Source organism: Eubalaena glacialis, chromosome 7, assembly GCF_028564815.1.
Source record: "Eubalaena glacialis isolate mEubGla1 chromosome 7, mEubGla1.1.hap2.+ XY, whole genome shotgun sequence".
Taxonomy (NCBI): Eukaryota; Metazoa; Chordata; class Mammalia; order Artiodactyla; family Balaenidae; genus Eubalaena; species Eubalaena glacialis.
In genome coordinates, this window is record NC_083722.1 from 67277364 (window position 1) to 67295482 (window position 18119).

General features: G+C 45.1%; 1 protein-coding gene across 5 annotated transcripts in view; it reads right to left on the reverse strand.

The window, feature by feature from the left end:
• Positions 1-18119, reverse strand: part of TRAK1 (trafficking kinesin protein 1) — a 102426-nt gene that overhangs the window by 70679 nt on the left and 13628 nt on the right. For 4 of the 5 annotated variants that reach the window (XM_061196577.1, XM_061196576.1, XM_061196574.1 and 1 more), the window contains exon 2: positions 5248-5442. The gene's annotated coding sequence lies outside the window, so the exon portion shown is untranslated. Of the gene's footprint in view, positions 1-5247; positions 5443-18119 lie in introns of those variants that run through there. The other variant, XM_061196575.1, reaches the window with a different exon arrangement.

The following is an 18119-nucleotide window of genomic DNA, read 5'->3' on the forward strand; positions in this document are numbered from 1 at the left end:
TGCAAAGTCCCTGGTTAGGTAATGAAAGAAAATCAATAATCAGATGTCTTTGCTTCCTTAGCCAGAAAACCTCAGCTGGAACTCAAACAAGTCAAGCTCATGAAAGATTACAGGTACATACCAGGCACTCAATAAATACCTGTTGACTGATTCATTAATAATACTTTACAGCAAAAGCAAACAGTGAGATGGTATCTTGAAACTCTTATTTGCTTCATAACCTTCTCTTCTTAGGAAAAGGATTGTTCCAGATAAACTCAGAGGTGAAGTTGTCAGCAGATCATTTGCACTTGAGACAGAGAGAGATTTCTTCTCTTGTCCAATGCTCCTTAACCAAAAAGTTAACAAAAAGCACTGCCCTTAGAAACGGAACCAGAAGGAGCCATAACTACCGACATATCAGCACAGCAACCCTCATGGCTGGTGTCCACTGAACGTTATGAGATTAGAAAAATCTACAGCACACAGAGTCATCTCCACTTGAGTTCAGGGAAGCATAACCTATAGACCACAGGACGCAGGGGCAAAAATCACAGGGAAGAAGGAAACTTCATCTTGAAATTAAGCTACATCGGGCTAAGTTTCACTTGGGACAGTGACCTTGAGTGAAAGAAAATGAATTTTGAATATGTCGGACACATTTTTATAAATAAATAAGCTACTGACATATTCTAAAGCTGAGGGTTTGCTTTTTTCACGTTTACTAAATGTGTTTTATTCCTAAACTAGAATTTTTTTCTTATTTAGCTTCTCTGAGAGAATGGCTAATTAAGACATAAGGTGAGACCAGATTACCTAGGTTTGAAACTCAGCACCCCACCTTACTAGTTGTGTGATTTGGGGCAAGCTCCTTAACTTCCCTGAGCCTCAATATCCTCATTTGTAGAACAGGGATAGCAAGACTATTTTATTCAGAGGTCACTGTGAGAATTAAATGAGATACTTGTAAAGCATTAAAAACAGTGCCTGGGGGCTTCCTTGGTGGCGCAGTGGTTATGAATCCTGCCAATGCAGGGGACACAGGTTCAAGCCCTGGTCCGGGAAGATCCCACATGCCGTGGAGCAACTAAGCCCGTGCGCCACAACTACTGAGCCTGAGCTCTAGAGCCCGCGAGACACAACTACTGAGCCCACGCACCACAACTACTGAAGCCCGCGCGCCAACAGCCCGTGCTCCGCAACAGAAGACACCACAACGAGAAGCCCACGCGCTGCAACTAGAGAAAGCCCGCGTGCAGCAACAAAGACCCAACACAGCCAAAAATAATAAATAAAATAAAACAGTCCCTGGCACACAGTAAGACTATCCTTTCTTCCTGTTGCACCATCGAATCCTACATGCTCCATATTTATGGGTACATTTGCTGTGTGGGTCATTTTCATTTTCTGTGTTTCTCAGACTCAACGGGAGTGAAAATCCACTTGACTGTTGAAATTTGCCTGAAAAGGTATTCTACCACCTGGTAAAGGTGGAAACCCAAAGCTTTCCTGCCTCTTCTTAACAAGCCAGGTGAGGGCCAGATTTAAAAGGCAAAGCATCGTTTCTCTCCTCTGGGGGATGACATGTAGGAAAGGGAGATGAGTTTTATCCCACCTCCTGACACCCAAGGTGTCCACTCTGATCTGTGTAGCAATGGTGTAGGTGACCCTCTTGTCCAATGGTTCTCACCTGGGGGAGCGTATCAGAACCCCCTGGGGAACCACTTACCCTGATTCCCAAAGAGAACCACTGCCCTGATTGATGCAGAAAATAAATCTAAAGTGAAAGGAAGGTTTACGTTGTCTTCCTACACACCTCACAACTGATTTAATACACTGGTGAGTCACAGTGGTGTGAACCATGGCATGTCCTGGGTTACACATGTAAACAAACAGATGAAATCCAAAAGGGACACCAGGTACAGAGCAGGGTTCCTAACCTATGCTTCCACCGACCCCTGGGCCAGTCTGGCAAGGCTCACAGACCCCTCCTCAGAAGAAAGATTTAGAGACGTAAAATAAAATACAAAGGACTACAAACGAAACCAATTGTATTACAATGCAGTTATTAAAACTTCAAAAAGAAGTCTGCGATATAAGTGCCTCTTTATCAATGCACATTAAATAACAAGATCAGCACATCTAATAATGAATGTAATTTCAAAGCAGTGATGAGTAAAGATCTTATTTCTTCTGTATCTGCCTCTTCTGTAGCATGACATGAAAATATCTGTGATTTCTACTGGCGACAAAGTCACAGGCCCTGGTAATACCACTGTGCTTTGTTTTTTCTATGTTCATAATGAAAGTAAATGCTGCATTTCAGTTAGAAGTTTATGAAATTAAGGATGTAATTTTTTTTCCTTTACAAGTTAACAGAACTCCAATTTCTCTCTACAGACCCTTTGGGGGTCCCAGGACCTCAGTTTGAAAGCCCTGCTCTAGAGGGCGCTGTATTTAAGAGTTAATGCTTGCTCATTCATTTAATTGATATTCAGCAAATACCCACTTTGCTCTAAGCGCAGGTACCACAGAAGAAAATACAGAATTAAGGTTAGACTTGAAGGCAACCATGCTCTAAGAACTTTCGGAATCTTTGCTCAATGTTTATTTTGGTTTTCTAATTTTATTATAATTTGTGTTATGCACTGCCAAATCCACCAGGATTTTTTTTCTCTCTCTCCTTTAAATATATCACTAGAAGCAAAACAAACAAACAAATAATAACAAGCCACAATGTCTGTTCAAGTATACTGTTAAAAGGATTTTAGAAGGTATAGATCAGTGCTATGGAATAAATACTATGAGCCCTCCACACCTCAATTTCCTTGATAATAAAATCAGCCTGGCCCAAACTGTAGACATTTTACAGGGATAAGATGAGCCAATTCATATGAAAGGTCTCTGACAACAATGAAGTATAATCCTTGGGTGGTGTTCCAATCATACTGTGAATGTAAGTGATTAATCAGTGTGTGTGTGAAGGACCCGGGAGCCTCCCTCAGCAGAAATGGCCAAGCGGAGTCCTGCAGAATCATAGGAGGGTCTGTTAAGGAAGAGTAAGTAACACACAGGGATTTCTGGAAAAATAACTCTGCTGTGAATTCTACTGTGAAGCAGTCTGCAGAAACCAAATACGAAACCTACCAGGGAGGTCACCCAGGACGCGGTTTTCCACACAATACCACATCTCCCTGGGCATACAGATACCGTGAGTAAACAAAAGTGACTTGTAATGAGCCTCCTCTAGGCTACAAGATACACTGGAAGTTCTGAAGCATCAACCTGACCACTAGTTCAAGTCTAATGTGCTTCATATCTGCCCTTGTGTAGATTATTCTATTTTTACTCCTATCAAAACTGATCGTCTGCAGTGCTCACAAAGAGACTGTAGGGTTTGCATGAAGTATAAAAACACGGGCCAATTTAAACAAAATTCCTTCCTTACTAATATCTAATAGAGAAAATGTGAAAATAGCCCAGATACAAGCTAAAGAAGAAACTTACAAGTTCGACTTGTTTATTATTAATGATTTCACAAATTCAAGAATACTGGAGATTGGTTTGTATTGGCAAAAATAATTACAGAAAACTTTACAGATGCACAATAAGCTGGGGTTTTTTTTCTTTTTTTTCCTCACTTTAAAAAATTTATCTATTTATTTATTTATTTGAATAAGTTGGTTTTGAACCAAGTTATCTCTAAGTAGAAGAAGGATCGTTGTACTCTTTTTTTTTTTTAAAGGTGACGCAATGATACATGGATATGTAAATGATGTCACTTCCAAAGTGACATCACTAATTTAGACTAGGTTCATTAACTTGAATTTTAAGTCAGGAGGGTCAAAACAAAAGAGAACTGGTCTTACCAATCTCACAGGGCTGCCATGAATTTCTAAAGAGAAAAATTACATCAAAATTACATCTTGAGTGAACATCAGAAATATCATTGGTATGTTGTAAATCAACTATACCTCAATTTAAAAAAAAAAAAGCAATATCACTGGTATGAATTTTTTTTTTTAATTTTATTTATTTATTTATTTATTTATTTTTGTCTGTGTTGGGTCCTCGTTTCTGCGCGAGGGCTTTCTCCAATTGCGGCAAGCGGGGGCCACTCTTCACCGCAGTGCGCGGGCCCCCCACTATCGCGGCCTCTCCCGCTGCGGAGCACAGGCTCCAGACGCGCAGGCTCAGCAATTGTGGCTCACGGGCCCAGCTGCTCCGCGGCATGCGGGATGCTCCCAGATCAGGGCTCGAACCCGTGTCCCCCGCACTGGCAGGCAGATTCCCAACCACTGCGCCACCAGGGAAGCCCCTATGAATTTTTTAATTAATTTTTTAAAATTAATTTAAATTAATTTTTAATTAATTTTTTAAATTATCGTAATTAATTTTCAAACCTGTAAAATCAAGTTTCACATCCTTGTCATCACAAACACACTGAAAGAAGCCCCACCTAGTGTACTGCTCACCTTACCAGGTGTCAGCTCTGCAGCCCACGGCAGGACCACTTTGCTGCTGCAGCAATATCTTGCCTCTCCCGAATAACCAGCTTAGTGGGCTTTCACACAGAAATCAGCAGCCTTGATATGTCAGGCTATGTCCTATAAATACTGAGCAGCCTAGAGATTCCCAATACCTTGGGTTCTAAATGCAGACAAGCTCCTCCTCAACACAAGTTTCTAAGGACTCACATGGAAGGAAATGGGAGTTTTTTTTTTTTTTTTGGCCCTGGCTAGGGAAGTCCCTGGGAGCATTTTCTTTTTTTTTTTTAATCTGTTTTTTTGTTGTTGTTGTTAGTAAACTTTTATTTATTTAGTTTTTGGAATTTTATTTATTTTTTTATACAGCAGGTTCTTATTAGTTATCTATCTTAGACATATTAGTGTATATATGTCAATCCCAGTCTCCCAATTCATCACACCACCACCACCCCTGCCCCGCTTTCCCCCCTTGGTGTCCATACGTTTGTTCCCCATATCTGTGACTCCATTTCTGCCCTGCAAACGTGGGAGCATTTTCTATTCTTCAATATGGTTAAGAGAAAGCTGGTTCAAATGAAAACTCATACTTGTCCCCACTACTCTGACATTTCTATCCAGAAGACTCAAAGTCAAGGCCTTTTATGGGGCTAAATCCCACAACCGCATTTCTTCAAGTACTTTCCACAGATGGCAGGCTGCAAGATGCAACAGCCAGTACAAGCGCTCACGTGCGGCCACGGCTAAGGAGGACAGGGCACCACGAGAAAGGGGAATCACTCACGGAAGTACTTCAGCGTCTCCTCAATCTGCTCGGTCGTGAGGTCAATGTTGGCATCTGGAGAAATGAGGGGGGTATGGAGCCAGTCGTCGTGGTCATAACCGTAGATGGTGTCAGCTCTTAGCTTGTAATGGGGCAGCTGCTCCTCCAGCAGGCTGATGATCTCAACTTCCGGAAGGTCAGTGCTGTTGCACACGTCTGGAGGGGAGAAGATGGAGAGATGAAAGCCCGACCTGGTGGTGGCCCCGCCGCTGCTAGTGACCTAACCCTGGGGCCTACAGCCAGTGTCTTGGCTACTTACCCGCAGCACAGAGAGGCCAGATGAGGCCACATCAGAGATCCTTTCCCAATTTAAATTCTACTCTTGAAACTAGGAGTGATGCATGCTTACTGCCAGACCTACATGAAATAGTTCCTGCTTGTTTAGCTGCCCACTTTCTGTGAAGTAAAGCCAAAATTCTTGTGCTTTCACCATTTGGGCTAAGTCTTTCTTTCCAACCCTTTCTCTGGCCATTCTCGCAATGACTCTACAATTAAGCCAAACCAGTTATAATTTCACCAATATGTCAAACTTCTTCCTGCCACTATTTTACCATTCAAACCATGTCTCCACATAGATAAGATTTTGCCTTCGTTTAATTCATTCATTCACCTGTTCATCCTCCTGCATTTCCTTCCATCCACTCATCCATCCATCCATCATCATCCAACTATATCCTGAGTCCCACAGTCACAGGAGACACGATGGTAAATGCAACAGTCGTGGTCCTGCCTTTGCAATGCTTGTATCCTTATGGGGCTTGCAGCCATTAAACAAACAAGTGCCCCTCCGTCAAGGCACAGATTGAATACCACCTCTCCCCCGACAGGATGGTGTTTTGAGCATACCAGGCAGAATTAACCTGTCTTCCTCAGGAAGAATGTGGACACCTTTGCCCAGAAGAAGGGCTATGCCAGAGACTTACCAAAATCCCCATCTCCTTCGTATTTAATAAGAAGGCTGCACAGCAGCCAAAAAAATTATGGAATCACAGGTAAAGAGAGCGTTCAGTGGCCAACTTCCCCCCTTCTTGGGCAGGAGCCCAGGGAAAGCACCTGCTAGCCGCCCCCCGCTAACCTCCTACCACCCCACGCTACCCCTTCTTACTTAATTCAACATATAAAGCTTAACTGCAGGACATTTTGACTCAGGAAGTCCACGTGGCTTTTCAAGTGCTTGCGGAAAGAGTTATAAGTGGAAAGTAAAGACATCTCCGATTTTACTTGGAGCTCTGGGGACCGGAGGGGGACATGTGAACGCTCAGGACTCTCCGCCTCATGTGGGAAATGTCACAGCCAGCGCACTTGGCATTTCAGCCAGCCCCCACCAGGCCGGAGCTGCTCAGCCACTCTGCAAAGGTCTGCGGAGAACAGAGTGATGCCCTCCCCTCGGCCAGAGCCAGCAGCCCAACCTCAAGGCAGAAGATGTCTCGTGTCTCTTTATCATCTCCCACCAGCGACAAAACACCCTCCAAAAGGCTCCAGCCGAGCTCCTAACTAAGGAAATATTTCCTCATCTCACAGTCGAGTGGGGAGTAAGTTCCCACAAAGCTCATCTCGAGGTGAGGCCTCACAACCATAAAATGACCAGCATCTGGCTGAGGGGATACAGGGTCAAGGAGGGATGACACCCAAACGATGGCATCTCTTGGCTAAGCACAGATCTGCTCCACAAAAGGCCATGCCAGCCTATCCCTAGGAGAACGGGCAGGGTACCAACACATCCCTGCATGACGCACCCACACGACAGGCTAGAATCTTCTGGTGTCACTGCCATTTGGTGGTGGGAAAGGCAACGGACTCCAAAAAATAAAAATAAAATCCCTTCTAAGAACACCGTGTCACTTGTGAGCACACTGGCAGCTGCTCAAAGGCTGAGACTCCCCTGTCCTTCCAGGTTCCTAGGGCTGAAGGTCAACATATTTACAGTGTGGGTCCTTGTGCCCAAGAGGTATCGTTTTCCTTAAAGCGTATAATGACCAGTGAGATCAAGTATCCAAAGGTGAGGCTGCGTCAAAAAGCCTTTTTAAAAAACTCTGAATATTTGATTTTTCCGTAATGTGACCCGCCATGTAAACATCAGCAAGTTTTCAGCTGCCTGGCAGGCCCAGAGAGTTAGGAGACGATTATAAAGACTGCCCAGGGAGCTCTCCTTGACCCTGGCTGCAGGGCTAGGGGCCCCAAGGACCTCCTGTGGAGGGGGACACCACCTCTGCCGCATGGAGAAGACACATCTGAGGCCTGAGGTTGGGTAAACATAATACGAGAGCCTTTGAGAATTCCCCCGGAATGCTTTCACCGTGCCAAGCACCAAGCCAGGAGCCTTCAGTGCATTCTCTGACCCTCCCGGCAACCCGAGACGTAGATAATATTTGCTCTGACTTATAGGCGAGGAAGCTGAGATTCACAGGAGCTGTGGCATATCCTGTAGGGCAAGGTCACCTGGTTAAATAAGTGGCAGATTGTGTATGAGAAGCCTCAGCCGTCTGACCGTAAGCTGTGCCCTTCCCTCTGCCATCTGCTGCCCATCTCCCAGGCGGGAGCATTAGAAATGCTGGGGGATTCCCAGGCTATTCTCAACGGGAAGTTTCGTTCTAAACAGGTACAGATTTCGTAAGTATGGTAGAGGTGTCCAACTAAACACACTGACAAATCAGGGAGGTGTCTGGATGATTTTCCCTTCCAGAGCGTGGGAAGTAGAGCCAAGAACTGAAGTAGCTTGTCTGCCAACCCACTCCCTCCCTTGGCGCCTACTCAAGCTCGGTGCGTGAAAGGGCATTGCTGGCCTCACCTGGAGGAAAGGAACCTTTGAATGCTCTCTACGGTCATCATTTCTCCACTGCTCCAACTCACACTATCAACAAGCTATACTATGAAGTCTCGGGTAAGTCTCAAATGAAGGGCATCCCTCTCCTGACTGAACCCAGGCCCCGAAAGGTCCATGGCTTCTGGCAGATCGACAGCAACAGCAGCCCGGAACCCACCAACCCCCAGCCTGTCAAACCATCAAAGGCCAGGCTCACCCAGGCAAGTCGAGTGGACTTACGCTCAGCATCCTCCCCTTTGCCAATTACAACAGCCCCATGGATGCCAGCTCTATCTGTGAAAGACACTTTTAAAATCACAGTATTGCCCTGCTTTAAAAACCTCCCAGCTCCCTATAAACTGCTTCATGATTCAGCCCGTACTTTCCTAAGACAGAATCTACTGACTGCTTCCTGATATCCAATTTCTGCTTCTTTCTTTCGGTCAAGTCACCCCGAAGGTGTGGCTGGGCACACGGCCACGCAGCTAAAAACTACAATTTCCATCTTTCCTTGCAGTAAGGTCTGTCCATATGCCTGGTTAACAGGATGTAAACAGAACTTCCAAGTCAGACCCTATCCAACTGTCGAAATGCAGAGATGGGGTGGTGCTGGAGCCGCCTTCAACTGTATAAGTAAAGGCAGCACCTAGGAGGTTACCAGAGCAACCCTGGGTGCCTGGGACAAGCGGATAGCGGCAGCACTCCTGGGCCATCTACCACTTGGACTTTTAAAAGAGAAAGAAATACCCATCTACCTTATTAAAGCCACTTCTCGAGTATCCCTTCAGTGAAGCCATACCAACTTTTTGCCATCCTCCAAACACATTTTGGCACAAACCTTGGTTTGGACACCACCTGTTCTAATTGTCTGGAATGCCCTTCCCTGCCAGCAAACTCCATCGCAAAATATCACTCAGATTCACCCCATATTTCAAGCTTCCCTTGACCTCTCCCCTCTGGCTATGTATTTAGTACAGAGGTTATTTCACTACAACGTTACATGCGTTTTCTAACAGAGAGTCCCTAGGGAGGAGCTCTGAATTACCCCTTAACATCTAACCCAGCCCTCAGCATCACGCTGGGCAACAGGAAGTGCTCAGTAAGCGTTGGATGAATGATGGAAAAAAGGGAGGAAGAATCGGCAACGGGTGGCAAGCCTAGTCGGCCAAACACCCAGCCTTTAGCATGCGGAAGGTGGAGCCATCTAGTGCCCAGGTCTTTTCAAGTCTCACTCAGTATCTTCATCCAGCATGGAGGAAAGTCCCACAGGGAAGTGAATGTCACCTCAACCACTCAGCAAATGCAAATCCAATCCAGTGTCCAGCATTCTTATAGCACCACCCTGGGAGCAGAACGTAAGACCTCTCTTCACCTCTTCAGAGCTATAACCCTTCCTAGCTTTCTCCAAGGCATAAGGTTTGAAGCGGGTCCTCCTATCCGAGGATGGGGGCTTCACCGAGGGCTGTGGGAGGTGGGAGAGGGCTCTGAGGGTCTGGGGCTGTAGGTCCAGCTATGTCCACTCTCCATCTGACTTGGGCTAGATCCATAACCCCCAGAGGGGGCTCGAAGGAGGCCCCTCCATCTAAGCATTTGCACTGATGCAAAGGTGACACGCCAGGTTCATGAAACCTGCCAGGCACCCCAGATGATGCATACATTTTACAGCAGAGACTGCAGCTCTAAATTAGTGTCCAATGTTTAAAAATCAGAGAATCTCATGCAAAAATACAGATCCCTACCCTGTTGGAAAAAGCCAGCATATCTAGGACCACACAGTTATAGGCTCTGAGTGGTGGCCACCTCCAGATGGGCGGGGTGTAGCTCCACTGGGGTTTCTGGGCCTTCTGCCTGTACACCGGAGCTGAGGGCGCTGGGCCCAGGAGAACAGATAGCTGCAAGGGAGAGGAGGACAGTATCCTGAACACTCCCCCAGGCTCCGGAGATCCAAGGAAAAACAGCAGGGGGAGAGGTGAGGATAATAGGAGGGAGAGAGTGCAGTGCTGGACAAAGAGGAAAAGCTTGGCCAGAGAAAATCTGGCAAAATCAAAGTAAGAGAGGAACAGAAGGGCACAGGAAAGGAGGAAGGAGGAAAGCCAGACCCTGAGGCAGGCCAGCCAGCACCACGACTGCCACCTGCTGGCAAGCGCCTGAGGCCCTGGATGCAGCAAGAGCTGCTCCAGGAGTTTGGAGAATGGGCTCCCAGCCCTGGCCCTGCCCCCAACTTCGCCATGTCACCCGCAAGTCACGTCTTGGTTTATCTGCGACTTTGTCTCTCCATCTGTAGAACAAAGGCATCAGGTTGCAGAAAAGCTCTTTTTCCACCCAAAATGTCTCTGAGCCACCAGACCAAGGGCTGTGTCTGGGGGTGGCCGCCACTCCCAGCACATCCTGCCTCCACTGAGGGGGCCCCATAGCACCTGGATATGCCGACTTCTTCTGAGAGGCCGGGGATCTGTATTTTTACATAAGATTCCCTGATTTTTAAACGTTGGACGCTAGTTGAGAATCCTGTAAATACCTGAGGTCAAATTAAACACATGTGCCTCCGGTTTGCACGCCGGGGTTTCCCATCCTGGTGTCTAACTCTGGGCCTTGGGAGAAGGTTCCAGACCACACTAAAGGTGACAAGCAAAGAACGTGACCCCAGCCTGTGCTTGAAGAAGTTCTGGCTAGGGTCCGTAAGCCCCTGTCATTACCCATTAACCTTGGCAGTGACTGCAAAGCCATACCCATGTCTTAAAGTCTTCACAAGAAAAGACAGCTCACGTACTCAGCCGCCTGCAAATCATTCTGTACAGACTTGGAAACAACGCCTTTTTCTTGAGTTATTAGGATTAAAGGGCACGGGCTCAAGAGACTCACACACAGGCCATACTGGTGCCAGGGACACACGTGATACGTTGCAACTGGTATCTGCCAGGCAGCCTTCTGGAAACTTCTTCTCTATCATAGGGTCACATAGTTAAGAGCCTCACCTAAGCTTCGTCGGGGAACTCAGTAATTATTCTCTAGAATACCATAGAAGTTGTGATTTCACCAACTACAAAGGGACCTTTAGAACTAGAAACTACTGGCTCAACCACGTCATTTAATAGAAGAGGGCTGCACTCAGAGAGGCTGAGGAGGTGGCTGAACGTCACAGAGCAGCCAGTAACAGACATAAGACCGAGGCATGGTCCGCTGCATGGTCCCCGCACCAGGAGCCTCAGGAAGTGGCAGGACCACCCCGCAGGCGGACATTCTCCACTGTTTACCCAGCACCCTGCCTGGTAACCAGTAAATGCTCAATAAACATTTTGCTGAACGATACAAACCACTTGTGTCTATTCCTGCATTTCATTTACTCTCACAAACCAGCAGGCAGTGCAGGGTGAAGTGCAGGAACACATTTACAAACCAGGAAACCAAGGTCCCAAAGGTTACACGAGGAGCCCAAGTTATTCCACTAGGAAGTGGCTGAGCCCACTGCACACACACCTCCTGCCCCCCGACACCGTCCCCCCAACTCTAATCCACACACGACTCGCTGCTACTCTCTGGGGCCCCTTGAGAGGATGACCTAGGGAAGGAACCTGCAAGCAAGCATTTCTCCTCCCTTCCCTCATTTGTGGGCATTTCAGCAGAACTGGGGGACCCTCCCGAGAACTGAGCCTGGGGTGATGGTGCCCTGGGGCAGACAGCACTTCTGTAATGGGCTCTTTATATATGCTCCTTCGGTTCTACCGCAGACCTTCTGTGCCAGTATCTATGAGGGTGGGATCCAGGAGCTGGCTTTTACATCAAGTTCTCCAGGGGGATCTTGCCCATCAACATTTGAGAGTTGACAGCCCCTTGTGATTTTCATCAACTAAATTTGCCTTCTTTAAAAAAAAATGGATAAATAAGGACCGTGGCTCAACGTTCAAACGGTCTAAAAGGGCAACGTGGTCCCCACGCCCGTCCCTCCCACGCACCTGCCCTCTCCCCACTTCCACCCGAGACTTCTCAGACCCCTCCCCAGGGCCGGCGTGAGCTCACACCGAAGTCAGACTCTCCCGGCCCTGCCACTTACGGAAGGGGACACTGAGGCCCCGCCAGAGGTGCGGGGACCTGGGCGAGGTCTCATGGCTGAGCAGTGTTGGGACTGGATGCCAGGACTCCGACGCCTTCATGTCCCCACCATCCTGAGTTCACCTCCCGACACACTACCTCCTGCTCACGTTCCAGCCCCACAAGGACAAGATTTCTCTTCTCTTCCTTGCTGCCTCGCTGTGAGCAGTAACCAGTGTCTCCAGAGACACTCGCATGGAAGCAGAAAGAAAAGGCCAAGGAAATCAGGATTCAGAGACAGAAACAAAACGTGACACTGGAAGGGCCGTGGCCTTACCCGCCACCAGAAGTGACTCTTTCTAAGAAAAAGGATAAACAATGACCCCGGTTCAGTTCCACACAGATGGGGTGTCAGGTTCTGAGCTGTGGCTTGATCACACACGACACCAGCTCCCCGTGACAGCAGCACAAACGGAGACGGCCGAGCCGCCCAGCGGCCGCCTTCACAAGCAGGGTCTCCAACACGAGGCTAAAGTGCCACCTTGTGCAACTGAATGTGGCCCCGTCCACTCAGACACGCCAGCGTGTTGTGCAACAAGAGGGCAGGAAGAGGCGGGGCAAAGCAAAGTCAGAAGGACCCTGCTATGGAGGCCCCCGGATGTCAAAACTGATTGCAGTGTTTTGCAGAAATAGTGACTCCAATGGGCTTTGCACAGAAATCTACAAAAGCAGACAATACCACATCACAAGATAGATTGATTCTAACACTAAGACATAAAGTTAGAACTGCACAGAAATTTTATTTTAAAAGGAAAAATTAACGTGTTAATTTTAAGAGTTAAACCTGCAGGAAAATGCTCAAAAAATGGGGTGGGGTGGGGTGGATTAATATTCATTTGAATTTGTTCTACTAGGAAATAAATAGAAAAAAATACTTTGGCTTTCCAATTTTCTTGATAATTTCTCTTAAAAGCGTATATATTATATATCTTATAATTATTCAATTACCAGGCAAATATTTTTACATGAAAATAGCCAGTGTCAGTGTGATTGTAATTTATGTGCTCACAGCTGAATTAGTGTTTAGACAGATGGAGCTGGTGGAAATTGGAACGACACTTGCAGTAAACGGTTTGACAGCATGTTTGGAGAACCAAAATTCTGTCGTGACCCTCAAACAAGTAATCTCCCATGTGGGATTAAAAATAAGAGCGGAATCCAAAAAATCTGAAGTGCAAAATACATAAGCGTGTTTATAGTACATATCTGATAAAGTTAAAAACATGCATAACCAGGTTCCTTGAAAAGTTAAACAGAATTACCATATGATCCAGCAATTCCACTTCCAGGTATATACCCAAAAGAAGTAAAAGCAGGGACTTGACCAGATATTTGTACACCGTGTTCATAGTAGCATTATCACAATAGCCAGAAGGTAGAAGCAACCCAAGGGTCCATCAATGGATGAACAGATAACAAAATGTGGTAGATATGTACAATGGAATATTATTCAGCCTTACAAAGGAAGGAAATTCTGACATAAGCTACAATATGGATGGACCTTGAGGACGTTACACCAAGTGAAACAAGCCAGTCACAAAAGGACAGACACTCTGAATCCTCCTATGGGGGCTGCTAGAGGAGTCAAATTCAGAGACAGAACACAGAAAGGCGGCTGCCAGGGGCTGGAGGAGGGGGGAAGAGGAATCTGTGTTTAATGGGTGCAGTTGCATCTGGGGAAGATGATGAAGTTCTGGAGATTTACAGAGGTGATGTGTGCACAACAAGGTGAAGTGTACACTTAAAAATGGCTAAAATCGGGCTTCCCTGGTGGTGCAGTGGTTAAGAATCCACCTGCCAATTCAAGGGACACAGGTTCAATCCCTGGTCCAGGAAGATCCCACATGCCTCGGAGCAGCTAAGCACATGCGCCACAACTACTGAGCCTGCACTCTAGAACCCACGAGCCACAACTACTGAGCCCACATGCCACAACTACTGAAGCCCGCGCGCCTAGGGCCCGTGCTCCACAACGAGAGAAGCCACCGCAATGAGAAGGCCACGCACTGCAATGAAGAGTAGCCCCCGCTCGCCACAACTAGAGAAAGCCCGCGTGCAGCAACGAAGACCCAACGCAGCCAAAAAAAAAAAGGCTAAAATGGTAAACTTCATGTTATGTATGTTTTACCATTATTTTTTAAAAATAAATAAAAGATGACCACTCTACTCATGTTATCTCCCAAATGTACGGTTTTTGTTGGTTCTGGTTACAAAGTCACATAACTCCTGTTATTTTTAGTGTCCCATTTTGTAGAACACAGTTTTTCAAAAGCAAATATATCGTGTTACAGCAAGAATGCCTGTATAAAGTTTAATTTTTGTGCAGTCAAATTTTTTTCCACCAGTTTTACTGAGATATAATTGACTTACAGCACTGTATTAAGTTTAAGGTGTACAGCGTACTGATTTGACTTACATACATCATTGAAATGATCATCACAATAAGTTCAGGGAACATTCATCACCTCATATAGATACAAAATTAAAGAGAGAGAAAAAATTGTTTCCATGTGATGAAAACTCTTAGGATTTACTCTCAACAACCTCCATATATAACAAACAACAGTGTTAATTATATTTATCATGTTGTACACTACATCCCTAGTACTTATTTATCTTATAACTGGAAGTTTGTACCTTTTGACTGCCTTCATCCAGCTCTCCCTCCCCTGAAGCCCCCATCCCCTGCTTTGGTAACCACAAATCTGATCTCTGTTTCTATGAGTTTTTGTTTGTTTGTTTTTGAAGTACAATTGACCTACAACACTATGTTAGTTCCTGTTACACAACATAGTAATTCAATATTTCCATATATTTCAAAATGATCACTAGGATAGGTCTAGTCACAGTCTGTCACCAACCAAAGATATTACAAAACTACTAACTATACTCCCCACACTGTACATTTCATACTGTAAATCATTTGTTTTGCAACTACAAGTTTGTACCTCTTAATCTCCCCTTGATCATTTTCTTTGTAATCTTAGCCTTTGTATGGCCTTCCCCATCTCAAGATTACTAAAATATCCAGCAATATTTACTTCTAGCACTTCTATGGCTTCATTCTTAACATTCTATCTTTGAATCACCTGGATTTTATTGGGTTTGAAGGAGCTAAATAGGGATCCAGCTGTACTTTTTATAATGATAACAAACAACAGCAATAATAATGGCAAATATTTATGGATGCTACCATCTCCAAGCATTTATCTCCACTGACTCATTTAAACTTCCCAACAGCCCTAAGAGTGGAGACTATTATCATCCCCACTTTACAGAAGGGGAAACTAAGGCACAGAGGTTAAGTAACTGGACCCACATCACACAGTAAGTATTAGACCTGGCTTTCTCACACAGAGTCTGGACCCATTGGCCACAGCCATAGCCACCACCCACGATGCCTCTGGCCTTCTGGTCTCACTGATTAAATAATTCCTCCGTGTAACTCTCTTTTCTCTAAATTGTCCTCTTCCTCCCAACTTCCACTCTCTTGAGTACTTTGCTTTGAGACTTCCTAAAACATAGCACATAGCTAAAGCTTTACTTTTGACCCATTCAGAGACTTTGTCGTCAAATGTCAGGCGTGACTGATCTTACTTTTGTCCTGCCTCCTGGTGGTTCTACTCTCTTGAGGTTTCGTTAGTTACCTGTCTTGTTTTATAGAATATGTGTCACCAGATTCTTTTTTTTTTCCCTAGTGATTTAGGGCAGAGTTTCCTCCAAGTGCTGGGAATGGAGGGTGGCAGGCACTATGCAGGGTGGCCTCCAGCTATGAGTTACCATCACCATTTACCCTCTGAGCTATGCAAACGTCATCATTTTCTTATGGGGGTCATGTTGTGAAAGACGAGGAAACACTGATTTGGAAGGTTCACATTCTATCTTTAAGATATGACATCTTATGATATCACATCAAAGAGGCATGGTAGACACTGCTAGTGGCTTCCCAACCACCCATACTCTCCCACTTTCCTTAGTATCAAAGACCTGGGAAGTCTACATTTCTCAGCCTCCCTGGTAGCAAGGTATGACCAAGAGCGTTAAGTTCTGGCCATTGAGATTTAAGCAATGGTATGGTGAGGCTTTCCCAAAGGCTGCCTTCCTACAGCCTGGAACTTGGACATGATAGCTGGAGCTTCAGCAGCCTTCTAAGACCATGAGGTGACCTTAAGGATAGAAACCACGAGTATGGTGGAAATGAAGGAAAGGAAGAGCTCAGGCCTTTGAGGACAGGAGGGCCACACCAGCACCGCAGAGCCTCCCTCTGAACTTCTTTTACGTGAAAGAAAAATAAATCCTATCAGGTGAAGGCACTGTTCTATGCAGCTAAGCTTAAGCCTTACTTTAAATTACTAGGAGGTAAATCTGTATTTCTCTCATTATCTGTAGCAAAAATAGGATAACTTGCTTATACTTCGTCTCACTAATCTTCCTTCCACCTCTTGGGTTTTGTTGCTCTAATCTGGGGGTTCAGATCCAATTTCCTGTTTTCAAATTATTAACTCTTTACACCTACCTTTGCTTTCTGGTTTCTAAAAACATTTACACCCAATATTTATAGTTAGACTCTCAAAGACCTTCAAGGCAGCCTGAGCAGCTGCCAGAGTTCAGGGCCCAATCCTTCTGTCTATCCTCTCCTCCCCAAAGTCAGCCCTTACCAAGGAACAATGGAAGTCAGTTAGCATAAGGGATAAACTTTGAGATAAAGACTTATGTGCCAAATCACAGAAACTTTATTTTATTAATAGAACAAAATTTTGTGAACCCGAAATTCCTACTGTGCCTCTACCATTCAATGCAGCCAACTGTCTTATTGTTAATCTAAATTAACTTCCAGAACAGGAAATTCTGTTTATAAATGAACAATGGTTACTTTTTCAAAACATCACATGAGATCATCTGGGTATTAAAAGATTTCAAACTCATCCAAAAACAGATCACTACAGCCTGATAATAAACAGTTAAAACAGATGAAACAATAAAACCTGGGCGTGAAACGATTCCACGTTACTTGAACCAGGTTTCAAACCAACACAAACGTAAATTCAAAATGTAGACAATTACACAGGATAACCTCCTACAAAGAAGAATACAAATGAAGAAATATAAGCCTTTGTTAAATATAAATAAATAAAGGAAAAAAACTTAAAGTTATCTCATCAGGTGACGTATGTATGATACACAAGTGTGATCAGAAGCAGTTAAAGTTCCTATGAGGTGTGCACTTGAATAGCACGGATGACCACTCAAGATCCCTTGCTCAGCTCCCCAACGCCAGGGATAAGCCAAGAAAAACAAGGACAGCAGAAACCAAAAAGCGACTTTCTGAAAGCTTATTAAAAATGCAGCCACACTGGGAGACATGTGAGTGTATTGGTGGGTGACAGCTAAAGGGCCTGGGGTGTCTTTTTGGGGTGATGAAAATATTCCTAAATTGACTGTGGTGATGATTGCACAACCCTGTGAACATACTAAAAACCATCAAATTATACACTGTAAATGGGTGAATTACATGGTATGTGAATTCTATCTCAATGAAGCGGTTACTCACACACAAAAAATGTAACCACAAGGAATGTGAAAAAAGGTCTCTGGGCACACCTACCACCCTTGGGCACATCTCCAAATCTCCTGCCAAACACTGTTCATGAAAGACGCCTCTGAATCCATCCAAAAGGTTAAATCACCTTCCCTACCATCCTAGGAAAGCCCAAGGAATTTCTAATACCCTTCACTGCCATTTCTACTGAAAATGGGGCAAGTGAAATGAGATTTCATGCTTAGAAACAATAAACTCTGGTTGCCTGGAGAATCCAACGATACGGAACAACTGTTCACGGCTTAACAATGCTGAGGGGATGGGCTATTACTGGACCCAACAGGAGCCCTTTGAATTTTTATTTTTGGCTTCTCAGCTAAAAAGGGATATTTCTCTCTTATT